The sequence below is a fragment of the Lissotriton helveticus genome, chromosome 6, assembly GCF_964261635.1.
Source record: "Lissotriton helveticus chromosome 6, aLisHel1.1, whole genome shotgun sequence".
Classification (NCBI taxonomy): domain Eukaryota; kingdom Metazoa; phylum Chordata; class Amphibia; order Caudata; family Salamandridae; genus Lissotriton; species Lissotriton helveticus.
The window spans coordinates 424,812,008-424,839,649 of record NC_136067.1 but is presented as its reverse complement, the minus strand read 5'-3'; the positions used below and the strand labels follow the sequence as shown (position 1 = coordinate 424,839,649).

At 43.1% G+C, this 27,642-nt stretch overlaps 1 protein-coding gene across 2 annotated transcripts in view; it reads left to right on the top strand.

Annotated features, from left to right (window-relative positions):
* The window catches only part of COLEC11 (collectin subfamily member 11), a 351,597-nt gene that overhangs the window by 243,327 nt on the left and 80,628 nt on the right, over positions 1–27,642 (top strand). The window lies entirely within an intron of this gene.

Here is a 27,642-nt window from a genome sequence, read left to right as displayed (position 1 = left end):
TGTAAAAAAAACGTACCACATGAAACCGATGCAGCAGTGATGCAAAAGATGCACCATGTTGCAAGACAGGCCTCACTTGGGGCCATATGTATCAAGCTAATTAGCATTCGCAAAGATCAAAATTCTGCGAATTTCGGCCTTTGCGAATGCTAATTAGACAAATGGTATGTATCAAACAAGTTTGATGCAAAATAAGGAATAGCAAAATTTGCTATTCCTTATTTTGCGATTGCACTGAAGGATTTGCAAATTTTGCGATTACTTAAATGCAATGTATCAAACAAAAAATATGTAAAAAAATGACATTAAGGATTTGGAAACTACCACCAACTTCTAGTTGGTGGTAATTTGTGAATTCTTTTCAAAAAGCTTTTTTTCCAAAAAACAAAAGGTGCCATATGACGCCCATACATGCCCTTAGGGCATGTATGTGCGCCATATGCCCCCAAATTTCTTTTTCAGGGGGTGCAGCAGGGTGTTCTTGAGACACCCCTGCACCCTTGGAAAAATTCCTATTTTGTGATGAGCTAATTGCTAATCGCAAATTGCACCTTCATTCCTATGAGCCTCCTAGCCCATGGAAATGAATGGGTAATTTGCAATTAGCAAATTGCTCATTGCAAATTAGGAATGGTAAAGAATTGCTATTTATTCCTTAAAATTCGCTATTTAGGAAATGCAAAATATTTTGATGGTACATCTGGTGGTTCATCTGTAACAAGATAAGAAGCTTAGGGATACATTTATGATGACTGGCAAAATAAAGTGCAAATCACTTACTTCATTGGTAGGCCTTTACATGTATTATCTCTTCTGTATTCTTCATCAAGCGTAACTTTAATCTGCAATCCTGAGTAGGCCTCACCTTAAACAAACCTCTGGATAGGCCACACCTTATCGTCATCCTGGATTAATCATTTAAAATGCTAGGGACAGATTTATGATAGGTGTATGCCTCTTTTGCGCCACTGTGCGTCACTTTTATGATGCAGCGGCGGTGCAAAAGATTTGCTATGAGGCGACAAAATTACAAATTGATGCTTTTAGGCAGATATGTCATGGTGTAAAAAAAACGTACCACATGAAACCGATGCAGCAGTGATGCAAAAGATGCACCATGTTGCAAGACAGGCCTCACTTGGGGCCATATGTATCAAGCTAATTAGCATTCGCAAAGATCAAAATTCTGCGAATTTCGGCCTTTGCGAATGCTAATTAGACAAATGGTATGTATCAAACAAGTTTGATGCAAAATAAGGAATAGCAAAATTTGCTATTCCTTATTTTGCGATTGCACTGAAGGATTTGCAAATTTTGCGATTACTTAAATGCAATGTATCAAACAAAAAATATGTAAAAAAATGACATTAAGGATTTGGAAACTACCACCAACTTCTAGTTGGTGGTAATTTGTGAATTCTTTTCAAAAAGCTTTTTTTCCAAAAAACAAAAGGTGCCATATGACGCCCATACATGCCCTTAGGGCATGTATGTGCGCCATATGCCCCCAAATTTCTTTTTCAGGGGGTGCAGCAGGGTGTTCTTGAGACACCCCTGCACCCTTGGAAAAATTCCTATTTTGTGATGAGCTAATTGCTAATCGCAAATTGCACCTTCATTCCTATGAGCCTCCTAGCCCATGGAAATGAATGGGTAATTTGCAATTAGCAAATTGCTCATTGCAAATTAGGAATGGTAAAGAATTGCTATTTATTCCTTAAAATTCGCTATTTAGGAAATGCAAAATAGTTTGATGGTACATATGGCGGTTCATCTGTAACAAGATAAGAAGATTAGGGATAGATTTATGATGACTGGTGCATCACCAGGGATGTGTCAGTCATCCTGCGCCGCTGTTCCGCCACCCAAATTAAATCAAAACCAGATGCCTGCTAGAGCAGTTCATAATAATCTGGAATTGGTTGAGATTCCTTCTGAATTGAAGGATTTAAATACTTATGAATCTATTTTGATTCAAAGTATCCATCCCTTTCAGGCTATTGTAAGAATGGAGCCAAAGACAGGGAAATTGCCTCCATCAGATTTACAGAGAGGATTAAAGGGAAGAGTTGTTTATTTGCCTCTAGATTTGAAGAAAAACATTAACACAATTGGAGTAGAAAAAGTGGAAGAGGAACCTCTGGTTATCTTAGTTAATGGGGTTCCGACAAAGAATAAGAAAATATGGCAAGATTTAGTAGATGTTAGGAAAGTTAAAAAGGCAACATTGTATTTGAAAAAAAATAATAAATACTATAAGAATGTATATGTTGCAGAAGAGGAAGTAAGTGAGGAAGAGGATAGCGATTTGTGTGCTGGTCAAATTGAGAAAGTAGAACCCTCTACTAGTGAAGAAATATATGAACATTATAGTGTTCATCCTTTGCATTCCAAGGAAGTCATGGGGAATGCTATTGAGTTGTTTCAAATGAAACAAGCCAAAGGGAGTCCCATTAGTGTTTGGGAGGAAAGTTTGGAAGCTCGGTGTTTCCCACAGGTTTTTCCAACAGGTCAGGTAGGAAGATATGATGAGCGACCTCATCAAATTCCTGCTTCTGAATACCGGACTTTGCGATTGTATGCAGGAGATGCTAGGTTTCGACAATGCATTCCCTATTTGTTTCATCTCCTGTTTGAAAGCGATCTGTCTGGACTGTCATATGCAGTGAACCACATCTTGAAAAGTGGTATACACATGCAAAACATCTCGGCAAGTGACTTTATGGATAAAGTCAATGTCCAAGACAGTATTTTGGATTCTCACCTGATTAATCTCATGGCGTGTCAGCGTGGTACTAATGAGTACTGGTACCGTCGTCATGGTGATTTAAAATGTATGCTGAGGAACTTAGGTACTCCCACATGGTTCCTCACTCTGAGCTGTGCCGAGTATGGCTGGGAAGACTTACTTGAATTTCTACGAGAGGCAAATGCTAACGTAGATAACATCGAATTCAAGACACCCGGAGAACTGTGCTCTTTAGATCCAGTCAATGTATGTAGGTACTTCAATCATAGATTTGAAGCTATGATGTCTTTCATCATGAATAAGAAGAATCCACCTCTTGGAGAGGTGTTGGATTTCTTCTGGAGAAAGGAGTACCAAGCAAGAGGTGCTCCTCATATACATATGTTGCTGTGGATCAAGGATGCACCTAAATTTGGAACGGATCCAGAAGACTCAGTGATGAGTTTCATCCAACAGTATTCTACGTGTGCTGTTCCAAACGCAAAGGAGAAGAAAAGCCTAAGAGAAAAAGTTCTGCGTTTCCAAAGCCATCGATGTGGAAAGTACTGCCGTCGTAAATTCCGAAACAAGGACAAGTTCTACACCAAATGTCGTTTCGGCTTTCCACGACCGGTGATTTCTAAAGGAAGAGTAAACAGTTTGATGTCTTCGCTGCGACATAATGTCATGAAGAAATCACCTAAAAACACATACAATTTGAAGGGGAACGAAGAGTCCAAGTACATCAACGACTACAACCCGGTGATTTTGTCCATGTGGAATGCTAACATGGATATACAGTTTGTGGCTGATAACTGTATGGCTGTGGCTCGGTATGTGACGTCTTACATCACCAAAAAAGAGAAGACAGAATTGAAGGATATGTGGGAGGACATTTCCCATGAAAAGAGCCTCAGCAAGAAGTTGTACAGTTTCAGTCTGAAGATGTTGTCGCATCGAGAAATTGGAGCTTACGAATGCTCTGACCGGTTGTCTTCAGCAAGTCTCTATGCCAAGTCCAGGAGTATCGTTTGGGCGAGTCTTGGTCTTGCTGCAACGCGTAATCGAGTTCTGAAACCTGTGCGGGAAATTGAGTATTTGGCGGAAAAGGAGCCAAACAGTACCGACATTTTGAAGACCAACATGTTGGATACATATTATCCAAATAGAAGCAGTCACCTCGACAATGTTTGTCTGTATGAGGTTCTTCAAAATTACATATTCAAGAGGAACATCAAAGAAGATACTGAGAAAGGAGTGTATGCTGTAATAGGAAGTGAGGGATGTCTGGTCAAGCAAAGAAAATGCCACTTGGTAAACCATCGAAAATTGAGTGGCGAATCTCCTGAAAAAAAGGAGTTTTTCTATTTAGCACTTTTGCAACTTTTCAAGCCTTGGCGTGCAGAAGAGGAACTGCTTGGAGATTTCCTCTGTTACGAAGACTCTTTCAATGCCGCCAAGGAGACCATAGAATGTCCTGCTTTTCCCAAATATGTAGAAATGTTGAATGCGGAAATTGAGCAGGAAGCAACGATTGCAGCCGAGATTGCCAGAGACAGTTCTCAGGACAGTCAGAGTTCTGCTTCATTGAGTCAGGATCCACTAGGAGGACCTGTTATCGAAAATGAAGCTGCCACTGCCATGAATGAAGTGGAAAGAGCCATGGCACATGCTCAGGAGGATGCGGTTAACTTAGAAGAGTTGGAAAGACAACTCAACGTTGAGCAGAGGAAAATATATGACGAAGTTACCATGCAAATTGATCATGGATTAAGGCATGACAAGAAAGAGTGCTCATGTACGTCGTTGAAGCCTGTCCGACTGTACGTGAGTGGAGAAGCGGGAACTGGAAAAAGTTTCCTCATTAAAGCAATTTCATGCTATTTGCAGGAAAGGACAGAGTCATCGCTGTCTTGTGTTGTCACCGCTCCAACTGGACTGGCAGCACATAACATTAAAGGGATTACTTTACATCGTTTACTGATGCTGCCAGTGGAGCATGACAACAAATTACAATATCACAAGCTATCTGGAGATGCTTGTTTTGAAGTTTCAAGAATCTTGAGGAAAATGAAACTTCTTATCATTGACGAAGTAAGCATGGTTTCCAATGTCATGCTTGCCTTTGTGCATTTGAGAATGCAAGAAGTTCTCAAAACAGAGTATGATGTGATATTTGGTGGCAAACACATCATTGTTTTCGGAGATCTTCTGCAGCTGACACCAGTGAAAGGGCAACCTGTGTTCAAAATGCTCACGCATGAAGATACCAGGAAGTGCCTAGGCAGCATTGGCAACGTCAATATATGGTTAAACTTCAATTATGCTGAACTGCATGAAAATATGCGTCAGGCGAAGGATGAAGTTTACAAGACTATTCTACAAGATGTTAGAATTGGAAAAGTGACCGAGCATGGGAAAGAAGCTTTACATGCACGATTACTGTCAAATTTATATCCAGAACAAGATGTTGTGCCTGAGAATATTTTTCAGAAAATTACTGATAAGAAATCTGGAATATGTTTGATGCCAACTCTTGCAGAATGTGCCAAATTCAACAACAAAATGTTGCATTTAGAAAAGCAAGAGATTGTGAAACTGGAAGCTATTGACAGAGTAGAGCATATGGGATCAACAATTATTTTGTCTGAGAATCTGAAAACAAAATTGGATTCATTAGAGAAGAGTATATCTAAAACTGCAGGTTTTGAAAAGACTCTGAATGTGTGCTTGAACTGCCGTATAATTTTAAGAAGGAATTTACATGTTGAAAGAGGTCTGGTAAATGGATCAATGGGTAATGTTGTTGATTTTGTAAAATACAGAAATAGAGATGGAATTGAATTTTTAAAAATTTAATTTGATGGCATTGAGGAAGTACAGCTAATTGGTCGTTGCTCTGCTAGATTTTTGCTTGTAAAAGACTTATATGTTCGCCGTAAGCAGTTTCCTGTTTGCTTGGCATATGTGGTGACAATCCATAAATCGCAAGGTTTAAGTGTAGACTGTGCATTGGTGAATATTGGCAGTTCTGTGTTCAAGGAGGGTATGGCATACGTGGCATTGTCACGAGTTAGAACTTTATCGGGATTGTACTTGATTGAGTGTGATGTCACAAACATTTGTGCGGATCTAGATTGTGTTAAGGAATACAATAGGTTAAGAAGAGAGTATGCGTCACATTTGCCTCAGTATCCTTTGTTTGAGAAACGTGTGGTAGGCCGGAAATGAAGAAATGTGACCAATACTGGGGAGGTTGTAGCAAAAAGACGAAAAGTCGATGAACCTAAAATTACAAGCAGAAACAAAAAGGATTCTGTTGAAGATGTTGTTGGTTTTCAATTTGAAAACAGTTCTGGTGTCAACTGCTATGCTAATGTAGTGGTTAATGTTTTGTTTTCTCTAGAAAATGTAAAAGAAGAGATTGTGGTCAATTCTGATCAAAGATTTTGCAGTTTGTTAAATTCTGTGTTAGAGAAATGTAGCACTGATAGAAGAAACATAGAAAGTGTGTCTGAAATTCGAAATCTGTTAGACAGATGTTCAGGCCAAACACAATTCTCTCAAAATATTCAGCAAGATTGTCAGGAGTTTTTAATGTATATGCTTGATGTATTGCATGCTGAAGGTGTAGATGTAGATCAGCTGTTTGGGCTTTCTTATCAATGGCAGCATGACTGCGAGAACTGCATGGTATCAAGTACTACTAGTGTAGACTCAGAAAGATTTATATATTTAACTTTGCCAGACAGTAAATCAGTCTCCTTTAATAAGCTAGTAAAAGCAGCTGATCACAACATGGAGTGTAGCCAATGTAAATCTGAAATTATGTCCACATTATTTATACGAACATATGGCCAGTATGTCATTTTAATGTTCCAACGATGTAGGCCTGATGGAACAAAATTGACAACTTTAATTAAAGATTTTGTAGCTTCGCAGTTGTCAATATCAGGAAGGACTTTTGTAACTGCAGCAATTATATATCATGACGGCCCTTCAATAACATCAGGACATTATACAGCTTATTTAAAGTGTAGAAATGGCTGGTCATTCTGCAATGATTCTGTTTTAATTTTCAAAAAAAAATTGCCATATGACCTTAAAAACTCTTACCTGGTGTTTTTAAAACCAAAATTTTAGGGAAAGAATCTCGGGATGTGCTCTGAGGAATTTCAAGAAGTTCTCATGGCTCCTACACTATTTGGCCTTGAGGATAAGTGTAGTACAGAGACATAACTTTTTACCATAACACTGGACGTCATGGAGAAATACATGCACTTTGAATGAGTTCAGAAAAACTATTTCTTTTTATAAGCTAATTGAAGCAGCCAATCAAAACATAGAGTAGAGGGAATGTAAGTCTGCAACGCTGTCTAATGTTTTACATTGCTTTGTGATTGAAAGTGATGTAGAGAATTAAATAATTGTAGTAGTCATAGAGTTAGTGTAAGTCTGCTTCATAGTAAGCAGTATCAGTGTCATAGGAAATGTAGAACATGACTGAGCAAGAAGGGGAAGATATTACTATTCCAGGATTGTGAAAATGATCTTCAACATTTTCATTCTGAAAGTTGCGGAAATGCCAAATGACGGGATTGGCTTACAAGAAATCCAAGAGTTATAAATGGGTCTGACAAGATTTGGCCTTGTGGAAACTTGTGGTAGAGAGCAAGAAGTCATTTATTGCATGTAACATGTTTTTAAAAACGATGGAGATTTTCTTTCAGAAAGTGGCGGGCTGAAAGTAATAACAGCACAAAAGAGTGTAAGCTGTTCATAGGACATCCTTTGACGTCATGGAAAGTAAGTTAACTTTAAGGAGTTCTGAATTCTGATTTCTTATGTTGTATGGGTTTTTTAAACACAATCATTTTGATTGTGTTTTTTTTCCCCCGCTGTTATATGATGAATACCTTCAAGTCACTGTTTTTAGTGAATTTTGATACATTCTGAGAACAGCAAAAATAAACCATTTAACATGTATAATTAATTCTGTACTGTTTGCATTTATGATGTATATGTAGAACTGTGTAGGAGGCATGGAGAAGGTGAGGCTTCTGTAAGTGTCAAAGTTGTTGCATGCAGTGCTGCACTTCTGCGTATTCTTTCATATGCTAGACTACATCTGCACAATGAGATACCTAAGCAAAGGAAACACAAGTGATGTGATTGTGAAATGAGCAAAATAAATTGCACGTATTTCAATTACATCACCTGTGTTTCCTATCATTACGAATCACATTGTGCAGATCAAGTTTAGGTCTGTCCAGGGAAACATAGGAGGTTTGGACTTTGTTCAAGAGTGCAGTGGACATGACTCACTTCATTGGTAGACCTTCACATGTATTATGTCCTCTATTCTCTTCAACAACTCGAAATTTCATCTGCAACCCTGAGTAGGCCTCACCTCAAACAAACCTCTGGATAGGACACATCTTATTGGCATCCTGAAGCAATTATTTAAAATTTTAGTGTCTTGCGACACTTTTCTGAGACAACAGCAATGCAAAAGATGCACCATGTTTTAAGATAGGCCTCACTTCATCTGCATCAAGATACTGTTAGTTTAAAATGTATATCTTTAGGACTGTGTAGGGGGCCTGGAGAAGCAGAAGCTTCTGTAAGTGTCAAAGTTGTTGAAAAACTGTTTGTCCTTCAATCTTTTCCCTTGTCTTTTGTAATTTTTAAATACATGTTTTAATATTTTTGAAATGTTTGTTCTCTCTTTCACAGATTGAAAGTATAAAAACAAAAAGTGAGTAATTTAACGACAATTATAAGGTAAATGCTTTGTACTCTTTTCGTTACATTTCTATCACATTCACCTACTATTAGTTCCACTGCTTCATTTCTTTAACCCTCAGTTTCCTGCCTTTGCTACTTCCCTCATTCCTTTCTCTATTACCTACTTACTCAACTCCTTCCACTCTTTTTCTCAGTCCCTCTCTTCTCATAGTTCCTCACTCTTGTTCACTCACTCCGTCTCTATTACTCTTAGTGTCTTTGACTGATCACTCTATCACTACTTGTTCATAATGCTTTCTCTGTGTAGTTGAAGCACACTAAGGGGCATATTATGAATACAGCCAATAAAATTATTGCTCTTTTTATTGGCAGAAAACTGGTGCAAAAGTGGTTTTAGCGGCAGTTTTCTGCCGCAAAAGCAGCTTTAGCGACACATTTCTGCCAATAAAAGCTGCAAAACTTTTATTGCCTATGTTGATGATATGGCTCTATGTTACTTACATTTCTTTGCTGTTTCAATTAATCTTTTTCTGTTATTTTTTGTTTTCTGTTTTCTATTTTTTCTCTCTGTTATTCCTCATGTTTTAATCTTATTTTGAACATTCACTCACATTCTCCAAGAAACTCTTCTTTGTTAATGTTATACTCTCTTTTTTTTTCTTTCACTTCGTTATCTATTTTGTTTTTCACAATTATACCCTCTTCCGTCTTTTCTTCGGTAAATAGATCTATTAAACAGTATCTCTTCTTTACTCCATATAGCTGTCTTTCTTTTAACATCACTCTCTGTTTACTTTCCTTATACTTACTCTTTTTTTTTTTTTTTTAATTTTTTGGGTTAGCTCCCGGTCCGCGTACCGGGAAGCTAACCCGGGAGCGAACCAAAAGAAATAGAGCTTGCCAGAGTGCTAAACATTCTAGCAATTTTTTTTGAAAGGGAAGGTAGTTCTGAAAAGAACTTTTTTTTAAATATTTTTGTTGTTTTATATTTTTTTTTTATTTTTTGAATTTTTTTTGGTTTTTTTGTATTTTTTGAACGATTTTATATTTTTTTTGGTTTTTTTTGGGGGGGGGAAACAACAAAAAACAGGCGTTGAAAAGGGCTCAACAGGAGCAAAAAAAAAATTACTGGGGGCGGTTAGGGCAATCATGGTGTTCATACGCCAGGTTGAGTGCATTGATGCTCATGTTGCCACACGCTAACAACGCACAACAGTGCATACAAGAGTGTATTATGTGGCCAAAATTTTCTTGTATATTTGGCACAGTTTCCCGTGCCTCTTCTGGTGTTAATGAAATTGGTAATCTTGGTTTGGCCACAGGAGTTGGTCTTGGATTGTCCTGCATATCCCTTATTTCCGCCCGGCTGTAATTTAGTGGATGCTTCCTTGTCATGTGCCTGTGCATTGTGTGATTTCCGTAACTATATTTCTTGTCCGTCCCTCTTGATAATTGTTCTTTGCATATGCGGCAGGTGACATACCTCGCATTGACTTTTTTTTGGCCACGAGGGATCGAATAAAACTGCCAGATGAAACTGGCTTTCTTTCTGGAAACCCGGGGCACCTCTTCTAAGAACTGTGGTTCTTCTCCCTCCTCATCCATTTCTTCATCTTCCTCCTCAGTGTTGGTAATGACCTGGGGAGGTGGTCCTCTCTTCCCATGAGGAGGTGGAGGTGGTGGTGGGGGTCCACCAGCTGAAGCTACCAATGAAGCCATTTCTCATATAGTAGTAAAGGTCTTCCTCTCACAATGATGAAAGTCAGAGTGAGTAAAGAAGGAGGGGTTTTCATCATTTGGGAAAAACAATACTTCTCAACCAATGAAAAGTGTTATTTTTAGGTCACCTGACCTAGCCTTACATCATTATGAAACCAAAAGTGAAATGAACCAATGAAAAGTGTTATTAACAAGTCACATGACCTGTTATGCTTACGTTACGCGCTCCGGTCCACGCCCCGGATAGCTTCCGGGTCGCTGTGCTTCGCGCCTCGGTCCGCGCCCCGGGGCACTTCCGGGTGCGCTAACGCGGTACGTCACAAGACGCATTACGCGGCAACGCGATACGTCGCGTTTTCGCGCTGCGGATCGCTTCCGGGGAGCTGCGTTTCGCGCTTCGGTCCGCGCCCCGGGGCACTTTCGGGTGCGCTAACGCAGTACGTCATAAGACGCATTACGCGGCAACGCGATACCGGCACTATGTTGATTTCTTACCGGTTCGCGGACCGGGTCGCGGCATTAAATTGAGCTAACGGGAAGCTTCCCGGTTCGCGGACCGGGAGCGAAACAAAAAAAATATTTTAAAAAAATTATTAATAAATATATAAAATATATTTTTGGATTTAAAGAAGAATACATTTTACAGCTATAGATATTAGCTTTTAAAAAACCAATGAAATTCACTGAAAAAACCATAGGTTATAGACCATATATAGTTAGGAATTAGCATTTACAAAACCTTGAAAATTCACTGAAAAAACCATAGGTTATACACCATATATAGTTAGGAATTAGCATTTAAAAAACCTTATTTTACTCACACAAAACCATTGAAATTCCATATATAGTTAGTTGTACTAACTATATATCGCGCACCCGCAATCCACTGCTGATCATGTCACATATTACATCATTCATGACATGGTCAGTGACATCACTGATGACATCACTGATGACATCACTGATGACATCTCAAATGACATCACTGATGACATCAGTGATGACAACATCCAGTGACTGTATGTTTCTGTAAAGTTAAAATATGTCTTACATATTGAAGAATGAGTGGATGTAGAAGTGTCTGAACAAAGAATTTAGTAGGTGCATGACTGACTGTATGAGTGAGTGATTAAATGTGTCTCACTGAGTGCATGGGTTAGTGACTAAACTGTCTTAATTTGTGCATCATTATGTCTGTTGTTCTGTAAACTGCTGCATGTGTTGATCAGTAGCTATATGATTAACTATATGGGTTATTGATTGGTTGCCCAAGTATTTGTATGGGAGACTGAGAGTGTGTATGGGTGGCTGGGAGGTGTATGACTCTCTGCATAGATGTATGGGTTCAAAAGTGCATGTGGAAACAGCTGTATGGGTGGTTGACTGTGTGCATGACTGTATTGGTGAGTGAATAGATATCTCAGTGCTACATGTCAAAGTAAGTACATATGTAAAATACAGTACATGTGAGAGTTGACATATATAAATAACTGTGCATAAGAGCCAGTGAATGTGTGAGTGGCTGTATGGATCATTGTGAACTTGTATCCAGGATTGTATAAGTGAGTAAATATGTTTTAGTATATGTTTGAATAAGTAAGGTGTGTTTAACTGTATAGTTAAGGAAATGGAGGTGTGATTGATTGTTTGCATGACTGACTAGGTGTGTGTGTAACTTCATGGATGAGTGACAATATGCGAGTCTGTGTTTACACTGAGTGTATCTAAGGTTATATTAGAGTCTGAAGAGGTTCATCGTATTATCACATGAATGATGTCATCAGTGATGTGATCAGTAATGTCAAATGAGATGTCATCAGTGATGTCATTTGAGATGTCATTTGAGATGTTATCAGTGATGTCATCAGTGATGTCATTAGTGATGTCATCAATGATGTCATTTGAGATGTCATCAGTGATGTCATCAGTGATGTCATTTGAGATGTCATCAGTGATGTTATTTGAGATGTCATCAGTGATGTCATCAGTGATGTCATTTGAGATGTCATCAGTGATGTCATCAGTGATGTCATTTGAGATGTCATCAGTGATGTCATCAGTGATGTCACTGACCATGTCATGAATGATGTAATATGTGACATGATCAGCAGTGGATTGCGGGTGCGCGATATATAGTTAGTACAACTAACTATATATGGAATTTCAATGGTTTTGTGTGAGTAAAATAAGGTTTTTTAAATGCTAATTCCTAACTATATATGGTGTATAACCTATGGTTTTTTCAGTGAATATATATATATATATATATATATATATATATATATATATATATATACCAATGCGTATTGAAGAATGAATGGGTGCATAAGTGTCTGGATGTTGGATTTAGTAGGTGCGTGACTGACTGTTTAAGTGAGTGATTACATGTGTCTTACTGAATCCATGGGTTAGTGACTAAACTGTGTGAATGTCTGTATCAGTCTGTCTGTTTTTGTATAAGCTACTGCATGGGTTGGTCAGTAGCTACATCAGTGTCTATGTGGGTTATCAATTGGTTGCCTGAGTATTTGTATGGGTGCCTGAGTGTGTGTGTGGGTGGGTGGGAGGTGTGTGACTGTGCATAGATGTTTGAGTGGTTGATTCACTGGGTGTATGGGTTCAAGAGTGCCTGTGGAAACAGCTGTATGGGCGGGTCAGTGTGTGTATGAGTGTGTTCGTGAGTGAATGGATGTCTCAGTGGTACATGTCCAAGCAGCTACATATGTAAAAGGCAGTGTATGTGAGAGTTGGATTATATAAATGACTATACGTGAGAGTCCATCATTGTGAGAGTGGCTGTATGGATGAGTGTGTACTTATATCAGTGATTGTATAAGAGAGTAAGTATGCATTTGCTTCTGTTTGAATAAGTGATGTGTTGTGTGTATAACTGTATAGGTCAGTAAATGGAAGTGTGATTGGTTCTTTGCATTAATGACTAGGTGTGTGAGTAACTCTGGATGAGTGGTGGTGTGTGAGTGTCTATATAGGTGTATGAGTGCATATGATAGTGTTGTATTGATGAGTGACTGCATGTATGAGTGATGATTGTACGGGTTAATGAGTGGATGTGTGTGTAGACCTAGGAATCAGTGAGTGCATATGTAGAAACTGGTATTGGTCTGTCGATGGTTTCGAAAATGGTAGTCTGTATTTTACAGTGAGTGTATCAAAGGATATATTAGAGTGTGAGGAGGTACATCAGATTTTCACGTGGATGATGTCATCAGTGTTGTCATTTGAGATGTCATCAGTGATGTCATCAGTGATGTCATTAACCATGTCATGAATGATACAATATATGACGTCATCAGCAGCGCATTGCAGAGGCGCAAGTTATAGTTAGCTGAACTAACTAGAACGGCGGAAATTTTATGGTTTTGTACGAGTGAAATGTCCAACTAACTATAATGCCCCTGAAACCTATGGTTTTTTTCAGTGAATTTGTAAGGTTTTTTTAAATGCTAATTTGTAACTATAACGTGCCTTAAACCTACGTTTTTTTCAGTGAATTTCAATGGTTTTTAAACGCTAATTTCTATCTATAACGTCCCTGAAACCTATGGTTTTTCCTGTGAATTCAATTGTTTTTTTAAACAAAAATTTCTAACTATAATGTGTCTCAATCCAATGTTTTTTTCAGTGAATTTCTAAGGTTTTTTAAATGCTAATTTCTTACTAAAACATCCCTTTTAAATTCCCTTGAATCATGAAGGTCCCTGGTGGCCACGTAGCCCACCAGATACCTCCAGTAAGTGCCACAGAGCTGCGTTGCAGAGAGGTGTTCCGAGGCCACGCCCCTTTTTACACCATGCTGCAAACACAGCTATATATATAGCAAATTGGTACGGAAACAAATAATGGACGGAATGCTGAATAAATCATACATTCACCCCCAGTCAAGAGATCTGGGTTAAATCCATCGTTCTTTTGCTCAGCATGCCACTCCAGTTTAGACCCAGCTATTTGCAAATCAGACTTTACCCTGTGCCTCATGGGAACAGTGCAGACCGAACTGCCAAGGTAGGTCCTTGCTGGACCGGAAACAAGCATCCTGGGACAGGTTCTGGGTACTACCCTTCATCAGCCAGGCTAGCTTGAATCCAGTGGCACAGCGAGCAAGGGACCCACGTCTTTGGCATGCCCATCCAACTTAGGGTGAAAAGTGCTACACAAACAAATGATGGACAGAATGCGGAATAAATCATACTTTCACCCCCAGTCAAGAGATCTGGGTTAAATACATCGTTCTTTTGCTCATCATGCCACCCCAGTTTAGACTCAGCCATATGTAAATCAGCCTTTTTTTTGACAAATATTTGTATCTGTTTTTAAACGTTGATACATATAAACAATTACGTCATGAGTGCATGATGCTGAGCAGTCTACAGACAGTGACAGTAGATGGAAGACAGAAAACAGTACTACACTCCCTCCAAGAGGGAGCACCATCCAGATTTGCAATGTTACAAATACACATTTGCTGAAGATCATATTAAAATCAATCATCATTTCCCACAATAAGTCAGGTATTACAGAGTTTAAGGTTATTTTCCCAATCATTCCAGTCCCAGATCCATTGCCTCCCCTCTATTCCTAACTCTAAAACGTAATAGTGTAGCCATGGAGTCCATATCTTCCAGAACTTCCTAGGACACCCCCTTGCCGCATATGCCACTTTCTCTGCAACCATATACAGATTCAGACTGTTTCTCCATTCCTGTAATGAGCAATATCTCTTTTAGCTACAACCAGCCCCACGTTACCAAGCAGCAGCTTATATCGTGGGAGGTCTACCTCAGTGGGGATTCCCAGTAAGAGGTATCAAGGTTCCAGCTCAAGTTGAGCTCCAAGTATATTATTTAATTCTTGCACCACAATATTCCAATATGTTTGAATCCTGGCACATTTCCAGAGGGTGTGTATGAAAGTACCGTGTTCTGTGTGGCATCTGAGGCAATCCGGGTTCTCTGCCCTACCCATTGCATGTAGTCTCGCTCTATTGAAATAGGTCCTATGCAGGATTTTGTATTGTATGAGCTGGAGCCGTAGTTTGATTGCCAACTCAAGTGGGTGCATAAGGGCGGCCTCCCAGTCAAGGTCCTCTAACGGACCAGTAAGGCGTTCCCATTTAGTTCTCAGTGGGCCGAGGTTGTCAGGGATATTGTTAATTTGTGTCTTATATGTTAAGGAGATAGCTTGAATCTGGATCTCCTCGTGGAGGAGTCTACCTTCCAGGGGGGCATATTCCGGCAGCGTCCCCGCGTCCAATCCTTCAGCTAGCCAGGCATGTTGCAGCCGAAGGTAAGTATAGGACTGGGTCCGATGCAGTTGGTATGTAGCTTGGAGTGAGGTGAACTGGCCAATGTTCCTCTTTCCATAACATCTCCCACCTTGGAGATTCCTATTAAATCCCATTGCCTAAAACCTCTGAGTTTCCCAATTTCCTTCAGTCTAGTTCCCTCCCATAGAGGAGTTTCCTTTGTGGGTTTCTTATCCCATTTCCGTTGCGTCTCAGCCTGCTTCCATGCCTCTACTATTTGTTGGGTAGCCGGGAGGAGCTGGCTACAGCCTTTACCACCGTAGAGATAGTGTAAATGTGTGCGTTCTCTGAATTGCCATCTTTCTAACATATAAGTGGGGTGATCGCTTGATGCATGAGTCCATTCATTAATTATAATGAGGTGTGCCGCCCTATAGTAAGCCCTGATATTCAGTAGGGCCAAACCCCCATTATATGGGTTTCGCTGTAGTGCTTGCAGCGCTATACGCAGTTGAGCCTCATCCCACAAAAGTAAACAAGTTCACTATTATGGGTTGCAAATATGGTTTCTGGTAGTTTGCAGTATGAGTTTTGCAAAATGTACAGCAGCCGTGGAAGAGTGATCATTTTGTACAGAGCTACACGGCCCATAAGCGTTACAGGGAGTTTCCTCCATCACTTGACATCGTCTTGAAAATTGACAAGGATACGCAGGACATTGTGCTCCAAATTAGCCGCAGTGTTAGTAGTGATATATATAGCCCAAGGTATGTAAACCCGTCCGGGGATAATCTTAGGCAGCTTCAGTAGGACTGGGGTTCCACCACCCCTGCCACTGGGTATAAGGTGGATTTGGTCGAGTTACTCCTATACCCCACATGTTGGCCATACTCCTAAAAAATTTGCAAGAGTCTGGGAAGTGTCTCAATTGGGTTCATCACATATAGTAAAATATCATCAGCATATAACGATATGCGTTCAGCCTCTAGGTGACGAGAATCATCTATAAAACCATCCAGTCCTTGGCTGGAACGAACCATACAGGCCAGGGGTTCCAGTATGAGCGCAACTAGTAAAGGAGATAGAGGACTGCCCTGCCTAGTACCCCGCTGAATTGACCAACTCGATGACATTGTCCCATTGACTCAAACTCTAGCCTTGGTCTCGTTATAGAGAAGTGCCACCCAATCCCTAAACGTAGGGCCAAATTCAAATTTTTCTAGGGCACAGCACATAAAAGGCCAATGAATGGTGTTGAATGCCTTCTCCACATCGAGAGAGAGGAGCAGGTGTGGGGTATCTCTGCCCTGTATCGTGTCTATCCCGTTAGCCAGACATCGTAAGTTGAAGCGGGTGGCTCGCTGTGGCATAAAACCGAACTGATCTCTATGGATCAGGGGAGCAATGACTGTCAAAAGACACATTGCAAGGACAGTGGCCAGGATCAATGTTGAGCAATGATATGGGTCGATAAGACCCGCATTCTTCTGGTGGCTTCCCTATTTTATGGATCACCACTACAGTGGCCATCTGGAGATCTTGAGAGAGGCGCCCTTGCTCTTTTGATGCCTGATACATCTGCAGTAAATGTGGTGCAGGTAGACCACTATTTAATTTAAAAAACTCCCTCGGGAGTCCATTTGGGCCAGGGGTTTTCCCTGACTTTTGATGGCTAATGGCCTCTGTCACTTCTTCAAGAGTTAAGACTTCCTCCAGCCTTTCTCTAGCCTCTTGGGATAGTGCAGGCAACGGAATTGTGTCCAAGTATTGAGTGATTTGTTCCACGCTCATCTGTGTTTTAGCTGTATAAAGGTCTTTATAGAATCGGGCAAAAGCCCCTGATATGTCTGCTGGTGTGGTATATGTGTGTTGGTGTTCCCAGTTAGAGTACCCAAAGTGCCTCCATTTCTTTCCTGATCAACCAAGCAAGTAGTTTTCCCGCCCTTTCCCCTGTTTCATATAGGCGATGTTGGACTGCCAGTTGCTGAGACCGGACCTCGCTAGTCGCTAGAGCCTGATACTCTTTCCTAGTTATTTCAAGTTGACCCATATGGCTATCTGGCGGAGCGGTAGCTTTAGTTTCTAGGTGCAGTAGGGTGTCCTCTAGGGCCTCCAATTCTTGAGCTTCCTGCTTCTTTTTATGGGCAACAATATTCTGTGCCCTGTCCCTGAGTTCTGCCTTACAGGCCTCCCACAAAGTGAAAACCGATTGTACTGAGCCGGCGTTTTCTTTAAAGTACTGCTCGGATTCCACCTGAGCTCTTCCGCAACCCGTTCATCCCTCAAGACCAATGAGCTCAGTCTCCAGTTCTCCACCTGGTTGCCACTCCTCCCTCCCAACGTCAACAGGAGTGGTGAGTGATCAGAAATGCCCCAGGCAAGGTATTCTATTGATCCCACCTTGGTGACCTCTCCTGCCGGAGCAAAGAGGTAGTCTAATCTCGAGAACAGCCTATGGGCCCCCGAGAAGTAGGAGTGAGCCTGTCACATTGGATGATGTCGGCTCCACAGATTGGTACGCCCCAGGCTGTTCTGAAACTGCGCCAGAGCCATAGGACCCTGGGATACAGCTCGTGCCTGTGTGCGATCGATTGAGGGTTCAGTTACGTCGTTAAAGTCCCTCCCTACAATGTGTGTGGTGGGTCAGGTTGTAACAGAAGCCCTGTGAGCTTATCCAATGTGCATTGTTGCAAGCGTGGTGGAGCGTAGACACTCGCTAGAAAGAACTGCCTATGTTTCCAACTGCCCTGCACTGCTACATAGGTCCCATCTGGGTCCACCCATTGTTGAGTGACACAGAATGGGGGAGATTTTTTAATAAGAATCGCCACCCCTCTTAAACCATTCGTGAAGCCCGCTTGCGCCAGGTTAGTGTAATGTCTCCTACCCAGGAAAGAACAGCTAGATCCCAACAGGTGTGTCTCCTGTAGGAAGACGATGTCAGGTTTAAGTCGTTTAAGATAAGTGGAACCCAAGCCCCATTTAATTATGTTTCCGAACCCATTGACATTCAACACCAATATCTTAAACCTTTCCTCAGCCATTGTATCTTGTCATAAAGTCACCATAATTCTGGCTCCGACCTCCAGGAGTGTCCCTGACCATTCCTCCCTCTCCAACGCTCGGCACTCTCACACTTGAACAAAAAGAAGAAAAACCTAATAATCCTTCCCTTGCAATGACCACATCCCACAACAGTTGGCCACAACTAGCATGCCCCCCACCCTACTCTCTTCAGGCTCCCGTGCCGCTCCCCATTTCGTCAACATGACAACTCTGGCACAGGTACTCAACAAGTCTGTCACTCTCCCCTCCCCCCCCCCACTAAATATAACTACCACAAATGATGTCTCTGCACAATATACTTTCCTTTAGCAGGCCGCACTTTCACAGTATCAAACCTGCTGTCGGATCGTCTTACTGACTCGTATTTGTCATCCGGCCGCTCAGCACAGTCCTCTCCGCCATTGTCAAGCAGCTGCAATTGCTGCGTCTCGGCCTCCAGCAAGCTGCGACCTGAAGCTTCCAGCCGCTGAATGTGTTCAAGCAGTGGGTGTTCACTGTCTGCGTCCGCTGATTCGTCTTTTTCCAAGTATTCAGTTTTTATGTTGTCACTTGATCTCAGCCAGCGCCGTGCCCCAGGTCCCTGAGCAATGCCCTTGTCTGATCCGACTGCTGTGATTTGTCCTCTCTGGGTTTCAGGGATCTCCCTGGCGCCCCCTTGGCAGCGTTCTGGGCTTTTAGGGTGCGTCTCCGTCATTTCTCCAGAGGCCGTACCTGACTAGAGTTAATCCTCTTATTCGCACACGTTCCCTGCGTCTGAAGCATTGCACACCTCAGTACGGGGCATTCCTCAATCCATGACCATGTCTCCTGCGGAGTTTGGAAGAATGTCGTAGAACCCTGAAAAATGAATTTGAGTTTGGCTGGGAACAACAACATGTACTGTATCCCAAGCGTACGAAGCTTCGCCTTAACAGGGTCAATGGTGCGCCGTTGTTTTTGTACATCCCGGGAATAGTCCGGGAACCCCATCACTCAGGTATTTTTCGTAGCGGACCTCGCCTTTCTTCCTCAGCTCTTCTAGGATCAGATCTCTATCTTGAGAGTTCAAAAAGCGAGCAATCAGGGGTCGATGGGGAGCCCCTGGTGGTGGCCATACATTAGGCATCTGGTGTGCTCTCTCTATATAGAAGCAGGTCGAAAACTGGGTAGTTGGCAAAGGGTCCCTTAAAAAGGTCAGGAGAAATTGACCCGGATCTGTCATCTCCGAATTCTCTGGAAAACCAATAAAGCGCAGGTTATTTCTGCGGGCCCTGTTTCTGGCATCATCGACCCTCCATGCCACTTCTTTCATTGAAGCCAAAAGTCCTGACACGTCTTTCCATGTGGTATGCATGGTGTCTTCAAGCTCCAAGACACGGTGTTCCGCCTCAGTTACCCTCTCGGAGACTTTCCTCAGATCCTGGTGTAATAATGTAACTTCTAAATGGACCTCTGCCATCTTTCCCTCCAGGATCTCTCTGGATGTATGGACTGCCTGGAGTATGACTGCGGTATCCGGGGGGGGGGAGTGCAGGATTTCCCTTTACCCCCTCCGGTGCAGGGAACACCTTGGCGAAGCGATCAAACTTTCCCTGCCTCGATGTTTTCGGTTCTTTGTCTTTCATCATTTTCCCTCGATCTATTGGGACGTCCCCAGTGTCTCCATTCGTCCCTTGTGGCTTCTAGGTCCGCGGTGGTGTTTGGGCCCAAACTTGTGACGCCGCCCTTGGTGCACCGCAGTCAGCGACAGCCAACCCCAGGGAGAAAGGGAGGATCAATCCCATTCCCACTGACTCAGCAGGCTGTCAAGGACAGCACAGCCCAGGCTCTCTCTCACCTCCTCCTCAAGCACCTCTTTACAGGCGTGGTGGGCTGAAGGTTCAATGCGGAGAAGAGAAGCGTTGCACTCATCCAGCACCCTGCACCCAGCCAGTGCACGTGTGGCAGCCGCCTCGGTGTGTCTCCCGGTTTTCCATGGCTGTCTATGTGGCCACAAGGGGGTCCCCAACCCCACACGGCCGCGAATAAACATGGGGGACCACAGATGAGCCCCACCTCGCCGAATCGCTAAGGCTGGTGGCGGCCACAGAAGAGAAGACGTCCGGGAAGCGTATCAGGGCTCTCAACTCCCCCTGATTCCTCCAGCCGCTGCTCCACTCACTGCAGGTACACCTTCCCGAGAGCAGGGGGAGGGGTTATGAAAGATCGCAGCCTCCAGAGGGCAGTTTAGGCGATATGGCAGTCCTCTGCGCAATGTGCAAGCGTCGGCGTGCCGTCTCACCACTCCCACAGCCTTCACACACCAAGCCGGTCACAAGGCCACTTCACTGCAATATGGGCCTGCAAGGGGAGGGGGTCCTCACTCTCCACCAGGAAGTGCTCCACCAGGCGCCAAGGCACTGCCCCCTCAGCTGGCTGCGACCCCAGGAGGCGCACAGCCACTCCCGCTTCAAGTCCAGAGGGTTGAGGGGGCCCCTCCTTCCAGGACAGTGTGCCTCTGTGTCTCGTCCCCGCCGGCAGCGCTCGCTCTTACCCCCGATCTCAGCCAATTCAGGCAGGCTCAACTCATGGCCCCAGCGATGCGTCAACCCGGGCGGCCCCCGCCGCAGACAGCACGGCAACGGCCGGCCTCTCCTCAGGTGCTGTGACTCGCAACGTATACTCGCGGCGCTCCGGGCGGCAGCGACCTCTGATCTTACATACAGCGGCCCCTGCACTCACTCAGCTGCTCGTCACCAGTGGGGCTTCCCACCACCGGGAAGAAACACAGCAGATACTGCGGGTGAGGCGCCATCTTGGTTCTTGTCCCTCAGTCCCGTCATTGTTGGCAGCCGAGAACTCAGCCGAGAGCTGTGATTCTACGGATAAAGCAGCTCACCACAGCATCCAGCCGCTTTCCTGTAAGTGTAGTGATGTTTATACGGCACCGAGGATCAGGATTAGGATCAAGATTCGATCAGGGCCAGTGGAGCTCGCAGCGAGCGCAGCTACCCGCCCATAGTGTTAGCCTTTGCAAATCAGTCTTGACCCTGTGCCTCATGGGAACAGTCCAGACCGAACTGCCAAGCCAGGTCCTCCCTTGACCGGAAACAAGCATTCTGGGACCCGTTTCTGGATATTACCATTCATCAGCCAGGCTAGCTTGAATCCATTGGCGCAGTGAGCAAGGGGCCCACGTCTGGGCATACCCATCCCACTTAGGGTGAAAAGTGCTATGTAAACAAATGATGGACTGATGGATGGAATGCTGAATAAATCATACATTCACCCCCAGTCAAGAGATCTGGGTTAAATCCATTGTTCTTTTGCTCACCATGCCACCCCAGTTTAGACCCAGCTATATGCAAATCAGTCTTGACCCTGTGCCTCATGGGAACAGTCCAGACCGAACTGCCAAGCCAGGTCCTCCCTGGACCGGAAACAAGCATCCTGGGACCAGTTTCTGGGTATTACCCTTCATCAGCCAAGCTAGCTTGAATCTAGTGGCACAGTGAGCAAGGGACCCGCGTCTTGGCATACCCATCCCACTTAGGGTGAAAAGTGCTACGCAAACACATGATGGACGGAATGCTGAATAAATCATACATTCACCCCCAGTCAAGAGATCTGGGTTAAATCCATTGTTCTTTTGCTCACCGTGCCACCCCAGTTTAGGCCCAGCCATACGCAAATAAGATGCAAATCTATTCCTGACTCCAGTCCAGAAGAAGCTGCAGGAAGCACCCGGAAACATAGGCTCCCCTGAGCCAATCACAATGCTGCAATGCAGTGTTGCGATCGGTTTGAAAGCCATAGATCAGGGCTGAGATGCAAACAGGGAGCCTGTGCATATTAATGCACAGCCTGGTGGGGACTATGCACAGTGCGCATGACTGTTTGGCTAGTCCAAGACGACCGGCCAAGCAGTCATGAGCACTTAAGTGTGCACCAGTAGCGGCTCCTGGAGGGAGTGCTGTGGGGCAGTTTGGTGGGGCGGGGGAGGAGCAGTGTGGGGGGTAGTAAACTACGGCATAAGGCCGAACATAGGCAAGTAAACAAATAAATAAATAAAACAAATTTTATTGTTTGCACTGTATTGCCAAATCAGATGCAGCACACGCAACGAAATTCATTTTATTTATTTACTTACCTCCGTTTGGCCGTATGCTGTAGTTTACTACCCCCACCCTGCTCCTCCCCGCCCCACCGCCGCAGGACTCCCTCCAGGAGCCGCTACTGGTGTGCACAAACCACTCCTACTCCCCGAGCCACAAGCCCCGCCTCTCCCTAACATAGCCCGCGTAACTAAAAATAAAATGACATTAACCCTGTTATCATTTTAGTTTTCTCTTTTTGGATCTAAGAGCAGTGGGGCGACGCTCCTCTGCCTTAGCTGAGGAGCTGCCACTATTAGTTTACGCACAAATGTGGACATGTGCAGTAGAATGTTTTAAACAGTGTTATTGGCTTCAGCCCACAGTGATTTTGTGTTTTCTAAAGCTTCTTAAGGCTCGAAAGCGGGCATACTTTCCTGGAAGAAAAAGATGGCAACTTATCCACTGAGTGCAATTTGTCAAAGCGCTACTTAAGGCGTGACAGGAGCAGTGTTTTAAATGGGCCGGTGCTCACTGGTAAGGAGTTTCGCCACTTTAATTTTTTCTCTTTGAGTACCGGAACTTTTCCTTGGCCAAAGAGAATACCAGTACTCCTAGGGGGAAATCAGGCAGGGCAGGATCATTGGCATTGGGAACTGTGCAGCTGTGCAGTAAGTGCTCTGCTCAACTGCTGCTGAAAAAGAGAAGGCTGTTAGAATGGAGGGAGGGGCCAGTGTACACCCTTGAATGGAGCTGCTGCTGAGTAATCTCGCAATGGCTCATTTGCATCACTTAACAGCTGTTTCGGGTTTTGGATGCCCTGCGGCAGTCTTTGAATGAAAGTCCAGGGTCCAATCAGACCCTACTCAGTCAATCACACTGTAGGTGTGTGTGACACAGGACCTACCCACTACCATGTGTTGGGGAAAATGAAACCTAATTTACTTACAAAACACACTTCTCTTAGCCTAGGTCAGCAGCTCTACAAAAAAACAAAAACTATTATAGAATGTTTAAAACTGTCAAGGGGTTTTGAGATCTAGTGTGACAGTATTCACTAGATGTCCCCTTTATTTTGTTTGTGTGTTTTGTCACTGAGATGTATCGAGACACAGAAGTGAGTTTGCCCACGTTTCATATTGCAGTGAAGCAAAGCTTTATTCACATTTAGTGAAAAGCAACACATTCTTTGCATTCGGGGCAGTGTTAGAGTCAGTGTATCTGTTGATGTTTGAGGAAGTCAAACCGTACATAAAGTTCAGACCACGCATATAGTTCAGACCAAACATATAGTCTTTTGTTGGTGTTCCATTGTTTTGGAAAGAAGAGAATCGGAGAGGGAACCTTCTGCTTTTTTGTGCACTCATCTTCCATATATAGCTGAAACCATAATGTTTTTTTCCAATGTCTCCACATTTAATATCTTGAGGGATGTTTAGGGGACACCCAAATGCTAGACAATTGTGTTAACATCGACTGTGCATCTCTCTAATGCCCAGGAGGCCTGGCAACCCTTCAAAAACTATTCTATTCAAAAATCCTATGGGCTCCTGATCTTTAGGTGCCCAATGTATTTTATTTATTTATTTATTTGATTTATATAGCGCGTAATCACCCCGGGGTCTCTAAGCGCTTTCTCAGGTATATACCAAACAAATTCTACAGTCAATCATCAAGTTACAGCACACCCCATGCTTGCTGAAAAAGCACTGTTTTTAATTTTTTTAGAAAAGGCAGCAAGTTGGATTCTCTGCGCAGTTCGGTTGGTAAGCTATTCCAGACAGCTGGAAAGACGTTAGAGAATGCACGACCACCTAAGGTGGATAATCTGAAGCGCGGTTGGGTTAGGAGGGTGGCATCTGAGGAGCGCAGCCGTCTACCAGGCTTGTATGGAGCCAAGCGAGCTTTAATATAGCTTGGCGCCTTTCCATACAGGACTTTATGCGTAATGCAAAGCCCTTTGAACAAAACTCTCTGTTTAACAGGCAACCAGTGGAGTTCACGCAATAGAGGGGAAGCATGCGTTCTCCTCGGTTTTTTGAAAATCAAGCTTGCAGCGTCTTTCATGACAATTTGCAGTCGGTTCAGGTGTTTTTGAGGGAGCCCAGCATATAGTGAGTTGCCATAGTCCATCCTGGCTAGGATCATGGCAGATACAGCGTGCCTCAGGGTGGCAAAGGACAAGAGTGAGGAGATTTTCCTTAGTTGTCGAATGTACCTACAATGTGCTGGATTTATCCTGCCTGTACGTGCCTTGCCCATCTTCTGTTTGTCTTATGGAAGCTGTGCTTGTCTCTCCCACAGACTCAGATCAGTTGCTTTCCTTAACGGTCATCATCTAGCCCACCATGTGCGCACCTGTACTTGACTCACCCACCCTACATTTTCCTTGTCAACCCTTGCTTACATCATGCAATATGTGCTTAGCTCTTCCACTCTGCATTGACCGACCAAGTTTGATTTACTCAACCTGCCTTAACTTACCCATCCTTTCTCTCCTCTCTTAATTCTCACCTGATCCAGCCAGTTCAAGGCAAATTTGCCCTGTGCTTGCCTTGCTTACCCTGGTGCATCTCATTGTTAATTTCATTCACTTTACTTTGACAAATGCTATCTCAACTCATCCTATTGCGTTTATCTCAGCCATTTATATAAGTCCTTCATCACATGTCACCACTCTACTTATTGTAATCACTTCACTTGCTCCACTGCTCACGTTAGTTACCTCGTGCTCCCATTGAAGGAGCTGTGGATTGTTTTGATTGGCCATAGGGGGTGCTTGCTGTATAATGATGGTTGATACAGTAGTTTAGTCTGCATTGTGTTGAAGACTAGATTGGAAATGTTCCCTTTTGTTTGGCTTGGTTCTGTGATTCCAGTATTGAGGTTTCCTGTGTGAAAAGTGGAGGAGGCAACAGAGAGGAAAAGGATGTATACATGCAAGGTGCAAGGTGTACGCTAAAGAATGGAGGCCAAAAGGAATAGGCCTATTGTTATTCAGGTTTTTTAGTCAAATGGCCTACAATAGCTGTCGTTGTGTACTATGAGAAAATGCATGACTCTTATGTTACATATGTGAATAGGCTCAGATACAATCTGCATTGGTATGAAATTACCAAAATAATAAATGTATCCTTTTGCACATGGGAGAAAAAACAGATAGCAGAAATATTTCTGTATTATCAAGCACAATTGGCTCCAAGAAAATGTGGCTCCATTAAATGGTTCCCTCCAAGCTTCGCCTCTAGTCCCGCACACTATTGCCCCTCCCCCATTCACTTCTTAAATTGATGAGTACCTGCACTTATTTTTTCCCATTCAAAGCACTGGACAGGAGTAATGCACAACACTCATTTACGGGCAGCACAAAGTGTCAACTTAAACTACACTTGTTACAGTAGCACGTGGGGAGACTGGTTGATTTTAAAGGTAAAAGGAACATCTGAAAGCAGCCCAAAAATCGTACTCTCTCAGGCTTCAGTTCAAAATTCTATGCACAATGTCCTTCAGATTTCTGGGCAAAGCACAGAGGTACAGGGGCTCCACAAATCATCTGCCCATTATCTGACTGCCATGAAAAATATATATGCGGCAATAGCACGCTCTACTGTTCATTATTAGTATATTGCAAGTCACCAAGGTTTTCTGTATGAGAAGAAATTGCAATATCCCTTTAACTAACGACATAACTTCTATGTTATTCATTATAGCACCGGGTCACGTTCTCACTCACCCTCCCGCAGGCATCCTATTAAATGTTTGATCTCTTGGGGGCATATTAACAAGGCACCGCGCTAAAATTATCGCCGCTTTAGTATCCATTTTCGGGCGTAAAGCAGCGATAATTTTATCGCACTATTAGCAAGGTCACGCTATCGCGTGAATCCATGCTACAGCGCCCTTTTCCTTAACGCCCAGCTATGCATCACTAATGATGCAAAGTGGGTGTTCTTCCCCAAAATAACGTGAGAAATGTCGCTAAAAGACATTTCTCCTATCAGCAAGCTGCTCGCTAACCTGCGTATTGATAAGAAAAGTAGCACTAACCGTGGTTATCGCTACTTTCCTACGCCTGCTTTCAGTCTGACTTAGCCATTATATCCAATGGAAGGTGGATATAATGGCTAAGTCTGCCCTGCCCTATCATCAAGCTATCGCCAAACATTGTGCGATTATCGCTGGAATTCCAGCAATAATCGCACATTTGGCAGCTTGCTCATGGAATTTTATTGCTTTGGAGATAAGCATTGCTGATAGCACGCTATCTCAGCGATAAAATTCAGCGCTAGCCGGCGACAATTATCCTTGCGCTAAGCACGCTTAGCGATAATTATCGCCGGCCCTTGCTGATATGACCCTTGGTCCTTCGGTTGAAGAAGTTCTTTTTGTTGTAGATATGTCACATAGTTGTGAGATTTGTACTGTAAAAGCAAACACTTATTTATTATCTTAATCCCTTTCAGCGCTGGATTTGTGGCTCAAATAACAACAGGAAGAGCCAGAACAAGATCGGCTGTTGCTTTCTCAACTGGTGTTTTACGCCCTATGGGCCTTATTTGTGACGCTGCTGTGGCATAAAAAATGCACTACACTGCGCCATATTTACAGAGTGCTGCATCTAGGCAGATGCATCACTTTGTAAACCCCTGCGCTGCATTATACTTGCATCAGGTATAATGTATGCAGGGTGGGCATTCCAACGCATGAATGCCACGTAAAAGTGATGCAGTGAAATCTTTGAGATACGTGTCTGTAAATCCTTGCGACATGGAGCACCGTACAGTAAACACGGCGCATCCATGGTGTCGCAAGGATGGAGCACTAAAAGTGTTGCATCGCTGTTTTCCCGCAGCCGTGCAACACTTTTCAGAAATGAGGCCCTATTTTTTAAACGCAAAATACACCATATCTGGGTGAACTTCATCTGTGGGATAACTCTACATATGCCATAAACACTCCTTACAAGCACATTACTGACATTTCAGGAAAATAAAAGGCAGATTTTCCATTTACACTTTTTGTGCCAATTGCTCTGGAAGATCCTTTTGATACGGTCTACTAGCTCT